The sequence below is a fragment of the Mercenaria mercenaria genome, chromosome 8 (genome assembly GCF_021730395.1).
Source record: "Mercenaria mercenaria strain notata chromosome 8, MADL_Memer_1, whole genome shotgun sequence".
Taxonomy (NCBI): domain Eukaryota; kingdom Metazoa; phylum Mollusca; class Bivalvia; order Venerida; family Veneridae; genus Mercenaria; species Mercenaria mercenaria.
Window position 1 is genome coordinate 85,218,904 of NC_069368.1, and position 6,782 is coordinate 85,225,685.

General features: G+C 31.1%; 1 long non-coding RNA gene across 1 annotated transcript; it reads right to left on the minus strand.

The window, feature by feature from the left end:
- Window positions 1-2,473: 2,473 nt before the first annotated feature.
- LOC123545300 (uncharacterized) lies at window positions 2,474-6,336 on the minus strand. The gene is made up of 5 exons (XR_008372279.1): window positions 5,811-6,336; window positions 4,948-5,007; window positions 4,073-4,132; window positions 3,690-3,745; window positions 2,474-3,460 (listed from the first exon to the last, which is right to left on the minus strand). It is a non-coding gene; the product is annotated as an uncharacterized LOC123545300 (long non-coding RNA).
- Between the last annotated feature and the right edge of the window lie 446 nt (window positions 6,337-6,782).

Consider the following 6,782-nt stretch of genomic DNA (forward strand, 5'->3'; position numbering starts at 1 on the left):
CCTGACAAACCTATTGATTTTTACAGCTGGAAGCCATTTCTAGAACAGTATTTTAAACCTGTTAAACTGTTAAACAGTTGTCCAAATACCATCATTTCTTTGTCAGTTCAGTTGAATCAGGTGTTGTATGTTGCAAAGAATATTTTGAACTTAAGGTAAATGTACTGAAGCAAGTGCCCGAGAAAAATGCAATGCCTGTAGTAAAAGCTTTTGCAGGTCTGAATGCAGCCCGTCAGTGGTATTTGTATGAACAAATTGGTCAGTTCTTTAAATTTGATCTTGCAAAAGATGTTGTTTGCCCGAAACCGTGGGTGCCAAAAGTAGAAATTAAACTTGATGCAGATTGTGATGCAAAAGTTGGTGGTAAGAGAAGGGGTAATTTATTGACATAAGACTTCATTTTGCGAGATAGGAAAATTCCTTTGCCATGAGCTGGATGCGATATCCACTTAATATCAAATGCTTCAAAGGTAAATAACTGTATGGTATCTATATGGCTGAACAATACACAAATAATTATGAAAAATATCATAAAATACATATTTGTTGTTAGACAAAAGTATTTTAGTTGCTTGTGTGAAGGGGCAATATTTATCACAAGTTCTTAGTTGTGTTGTACTTGAAGTCTTAGAAACTACTCTACTTTGGACAGAAAGTTTCAAGATTATTTTTTGTAGACATTGTTTCAAATTTCAATGCATTTGTGAATTTTTCATTTACAGTGTTAGTCTTGAAAATTAAAAAGAAATACAGAAATACTATCTGCTTTCTAGGCAACACGAACTTTTTTATAAGTAATGTAAATGTGTATGCTAACAGTTATTTGCATGAATCATGCTTGCATATCTCAAAACATTAAAGTTATGGAAAATGTTTATTGATAGTTCTTTGCTTCAACCATACATGTATATTTTACAACCACATTTTTAACAGTATGCCTTCATTGAAACATGTAGAAGTATTTTTAATTAATGTCTATATGCTAGCAATATTCTGTTAGGAATTCAAATTGTTATTAAAATGTTTAACATGAACCGTCCAGTCAGATGTCAGTATATCTCCAAAAGTTTTATGTAGATTGACCTGACATTTTCAGGGCTGTTTGTTTATATATTTTGTTGACTTTAATTTGATATTTAAATGAATGCAATTGTTTCAGTCAAAGGGGTACGTAGGATTTGGGCCGAATTTGGCCCCCACCAAAATGATGATAAAGTATATACCATTTTTTACCCAAATGCATGTATTTTCCAAAAATAAACATTCAAATCTGCAAGGACAATTATTTATGGAAAATTTAATGTTTGCATTATATGCTGTTGTGAAAGAAAGTATTAGCGTATCTTGGGGGTATACTTAAATAAATTGGAGAAACAAAATAATAAATGATTACTGTTACAAATCTTTAATCAAAATATTAATGTAAACACATTAGGCTATTCAAACATGTACAACCCGATAACAGAATTATCATAGAAACGGTTCTAACTAAGGGAAATAACTCTTTGGAATCCTGAAACTAAAATTTTCTTAAAAAACAATATTTTATTGTTTTATTTTTGTTTACGTTTCAAAGTATGATTTAAAATCATGTATAGAGGAAGAATTCTTGGTCTGGTATATGTGTGAATATAAAAGGTGTACTTTTGCTGTTAGTTGCCATGGCAACATGGCTAAAATTTAGAATTTTTTAACTTTTTTTGCATGTTATGGCTTCAATTTTTTTTATTTTTTGGACATTTATGGGCTTATAACTGTTACAACTGACAATTCACAATGCTTGCAAAGAAAGCAGAAAATAGCCTTTCAGTTGTCATGGTAACAGGTCATTTGGTAATCTGTTTAATAATGTTTCTTTAGGAAGTAAGTTTTCTTCATTTGTTGTCACAACTTAATTATAAAGATAAAACTGTTAGCAGTGATAACATGGATTTAATCCACTCACTTTGTTTTGCACGCGAAAACAAAGGTATAAAAATATTTCATTGCCATGGCAACAGAAGAGAAAATGTAGGATTCAAAGGTTAAGGTACTATTTTACTGGAGAAAAACAAGTAGAAACTGCACAATTTCGAAGAGAGCCAATTTAAGAGCTGGTCGCTGGTCTCATAACAATGGCAACAGAAAAAAAGACAAAATTATATATCTCCCATGATGGTCCGTCAGTGGTGACTCGGCATGTAACTTACATTTGAGCCACGTCATGAGAAAACCAACATAGTGGGTTTGCGACCAGCATGGATCCAGACCAGCCTGCGCATTCGGTAGCGCAGGCTGGTCTGGATCCATGCTGGTCGCAAACCCACTATGTTGGTTTTCTCATGGCACGGCTCATTTATTTTCAGTATGGTTTGAATTTGAACTTTGACCTATGTGCCAAATTATTAAAGTGGTCATCTACTGAACATAGTATGTCAAAGTATTCTCAAGCTTAAATAACCTGAATCACTGTGTATCTAATTGTGACCTTTATCTTTGACCTACTTACCCCAAATTATTCATCTGTTATGACTTAAAGCCTGGTGACCATGGGCAAAAGTATCATTCAGCTTTCGATAATAAAATATTTCAGTCTTAGGGTCACTGTGATATTGACATTTAACCTACTGGCACCTTAAAGAAAGAGATCATCTACTAATCTACAATGAATTTTGACAATCATAAGCTAAAGTATTCTGCTATTATTGGAATGATCAGTTACTTCTTTCAGTCTTCTCCATATTTTGTGTATAATCACAAATTCCTTTTATTACCTTTCCAGTTATTGAAAGCCAAATATGTGTAATAACCAAATGCTAAAGTTCTATTACCTTAGAAACTGAATGCAGTGTTTTTTCAGTTGTGTATTCATACAATTGTGATACTTGGCTATTTTATATGAAGTAAAGTTTATGACTTCAAATGAAAGGAAATATGGAGCTAGTTCCAAGCATAATTACGCAGCTTACTAGAAGACTCTAGACTGTATATATCAGCTTTTTTTTCTCATATAATAACTTGTTGACAGAAGATGGTCACTGAATGTTTCATTTTCATTTTTCAAAAACCAAGATATTTACACAGAAACAAAATTTATTACCATATAAACATATATTATATAACCACAAACATTTTATGTAATATAATGATGTAGGAATGTGATAAATTAAACAGTTTGATAAATAATTAGTATCTATAAGTTATTAAAAACACTTGACTATCAAGAATTTAAATTAGCATCCACATTGTAACTTAGATTGAAATGTAACACTGGCAGTCTCTTTCAACACTGTAACTATTACCCCCATGTAAATGTTACAAAAATGGATATTGCACTTTATTAACATAAACATTTGTCACTTTTCAGTAAATGTTACTTGTATATTATGTAAATTATGTATTCCAAGTCTATAATTTCTGATGCTCCTGCATGCACCTCCAAATTCATTGTCCATGGCTAATTTCAATCTAAATGGTATACCTAGAATAAAAGAAATAAAAATAGTTTTCAAAGTATTTAAAATAGTTTGCTTTTTGTGTAAAAAATGTTAAATGGTAAAATTGTAAGAAAAAATACTTTTCTATTTTGCTGTCTCTTGTAAACATGTTGAAAGATAGATGCAAATTACTGGGAAAAGTGCCATCACTAATTGAAATGAAATATTCAATCATAGGGTTAAAAAGAGAAATCAAACATTCAAAATACTTACAAGTCCTTAGAAAACAGATTAGTCTTTCAACATTTTGGGAAGCTGTATACTCTGGCCTGTAATGTAATATAAAGCAACTTGATAAATTTTTAAAATATCCTTTTGAAATGCAGTGACTGAAATATTGAATTTTGTTATGACATATATTGAAATCTGTCTGTTTTTGTCATAGTATATAGAAAATTGATTCTGAATCTTGTGCAGAAACAAATATATACATGTACTATCTTCTCATCTTTACAAAAAACAAAAATGCAAGGTACAATCAGAGCATACTAGTATATAATTAGTATTTTGAAGATTTATTAATCAGATCTTCCTTAGCTAATTCAATTCCACAGTTACAGGTTATGTGAAAGGCTAGGAAAAGAGTTCTAAATTACCTTCTTATCATACTGGTTGTTTTGGGGCATTCAATGCTTCAAGACACACCATAATACTCTCTGAAATAAAAAAAAAATCAAAGAATAATTTATGACATAACCAATATGCATAATTGTGTGATTCATTGATTAATTTAATTACAAATGTCATATCCATAATGTTTCAGAAAATATTTCAACTTCAAGTCTCTAACACTTTCAATAAGAATAAAAACAATGCCTTCATATAAGCAACATTCATCACACTACAAAGGCAAATTCATAGAAATAAATTATTAACAGTTTTGCAAAATATGACTGAACATTTTTTAATAGTCATCAAATAAAATTTTACATTTAATCTTAGATGAAAATATAGATTTAAGATGAAAATACAAGAAAATATTGAACATCTTAGATGAAAATCATGTTAGAAGCTTTATGAATATGTCCCTCCTTTAGATATAAAGCCACAAAATGAATTTCAAACAACTTTCTTGAATTAAAAGGTAATAAATATCCTGACAGGTACATGTACAAGACTGGCATTCCACAGCAGCTGCTCTTTCACTGAATAGAATGTGTCATGAGAACACAAGCCATAACACCACTACCATATTTTGGGTCTTATAGTTGATCTAGTGTTGCTCTTGCATAAATATGGCACACATTTCCTTTTATTCTAGAAAATATAGGTCAAGGAAATTTCAAAAGGACCTTGTAATACACTGCAACCCTGGATATACAGAATATAGAATAATTATTTTAAAGTGTTTATGCCTTCAGTTTAATCAAAGTAGATAGATGGTTAAAGAACTGTGGGGATTAACTTGGAAAGCCTTAATCATAAGAAAAAGTGTGTAAGGAAATTATTTACAATTTTCAAAAAGACATACCTTGTTGACCACTGACCAGTTGAAGGTAACTAAATAAATCATCTCAATTCATACCATTACCTGAAATATAATACAAAACAAACACTGATTAGTGCAAGACATCACAGTAATAATGATGAGAAGACCTTTACAATTTCAGTCATATTCTGTTGACATGAATAAAGCAGACAGTGAAGCATTCTTTTATACCTGAGGGGTTTGTCTCATTTGTGAAGGACATCAGAAAAATATTCCACATTTTAATAATCAATAAACAATATCTGCTTGCTTGTATTTGTCAAATTATTGCTTCATTACTTTCAGTAAACATGAAATATTCATATAGACTCTAAAGATCTAATAGAGATCATGTATTCAATGAGTACACACCTTCCATCAGGTTGAATCTACTGTTGTAAACAAATCAGAAAAATAATGCAAAATATGTAAACACTGTGTCAGCAGAATTTTTTTCTTTTGCAGTCTTATCAAGGTGGAGAGTTATGACCAAAACACCACCATTTTAAGGGTTCCTTGGTTAATAACTTAACAGACACCCCTTCCCAGTCCATTTAATTCATGAAATGTCATTATTGTTGTCGACTTCATAAACATCGTCCGGTTACTAGGTATGTCCGAAGCTCTAACGATGTCAAATTTACTAATCAAGTGCTGAAAAAAATCATTCGAAAATACAGAAGTGTTGAATATCTCTATTCACAACTGCAAATCATTGTCACGTTGATTGTGTGTCACTGTCACAGATAACTGTACCGTTGTGACACTTGTGTGTCAATAATTCTGCTCGGTTTCCATTGAAAGAGAATCGAATGAATACTCTTCTAGTTTATTTAACACAACAAAATGACATCTAATCCACTTACCATATAAATTCCACGTAGAAGGGTAAACAGTTGTAATTATTCCACGATAAATAATCTACTTTCGTTTTCACATCCACATGTTGACAGTGGCGCCACCTATAATATTGCCTGGCAACGAGCACCTAGCTTCAAGGGAGGCTACTCGTATACGTGAAAAAGGCCAGACAAATATTATCATTTTTTCCAAAATTCGTTTATTAGCAACCCTTGCTTTGATTTCTGGTTAGGAAAATATTAAATGGAATTAACAAATGTAATAGCTGTTATAAATTGTTAATCAAAGCAAGGGTTGCTAATAAGCGAATTCTGAGTCTGAAATGGCCGAATTCAGCAGTTTTAACACAAAATGCCAGTACCGTTCGTACTTTGAACTCATTTTACATCAATATTGAGAATGTGTTAATATTAAAAACGACACAGTTCGTTAGTTTAAAGTTTAGATTAATGAAAACTGTCGATTTTTAACACTGTCATCGATCTTTTTATTTTTCAAAAATCGGGGGCCATCTGCCTATATAAATCCTACGTACGCCTTTCAGGTCTAAAAACATAAAAAAACGTGGAAATTTTGTCATACTCCATGTTGCTAGGCAACAGAAATATTGAGGTCACTGTTTTGTAACTATATTTGTGCTTTATTATCATAGCTTTATTTCATACAGCCATGTTTGCAAAGAAAGCAACTTATTAAGGGCTTGTAAAATACTGAAGATTAATCTTACTAGGTGCAGTAAATTTTGTAAAAAACAGCCTGTTTGCAGACGAGATATTTTGCACATTGTCTATGTATTAAAACCATTATTTCTTCAAAACCACTTTATTTTTTGAACTGAAAATTTCAAGACTGTTTAGATAGAAAATATTATTACTCTTTTTGAAAAAAATCATTTTTGACGTAATTCCACTTTAATTATTGTCATATATAGCTTAAAAAGTAAGAAAATTGAAATGTCACCTGGTTGCTAGGCAACA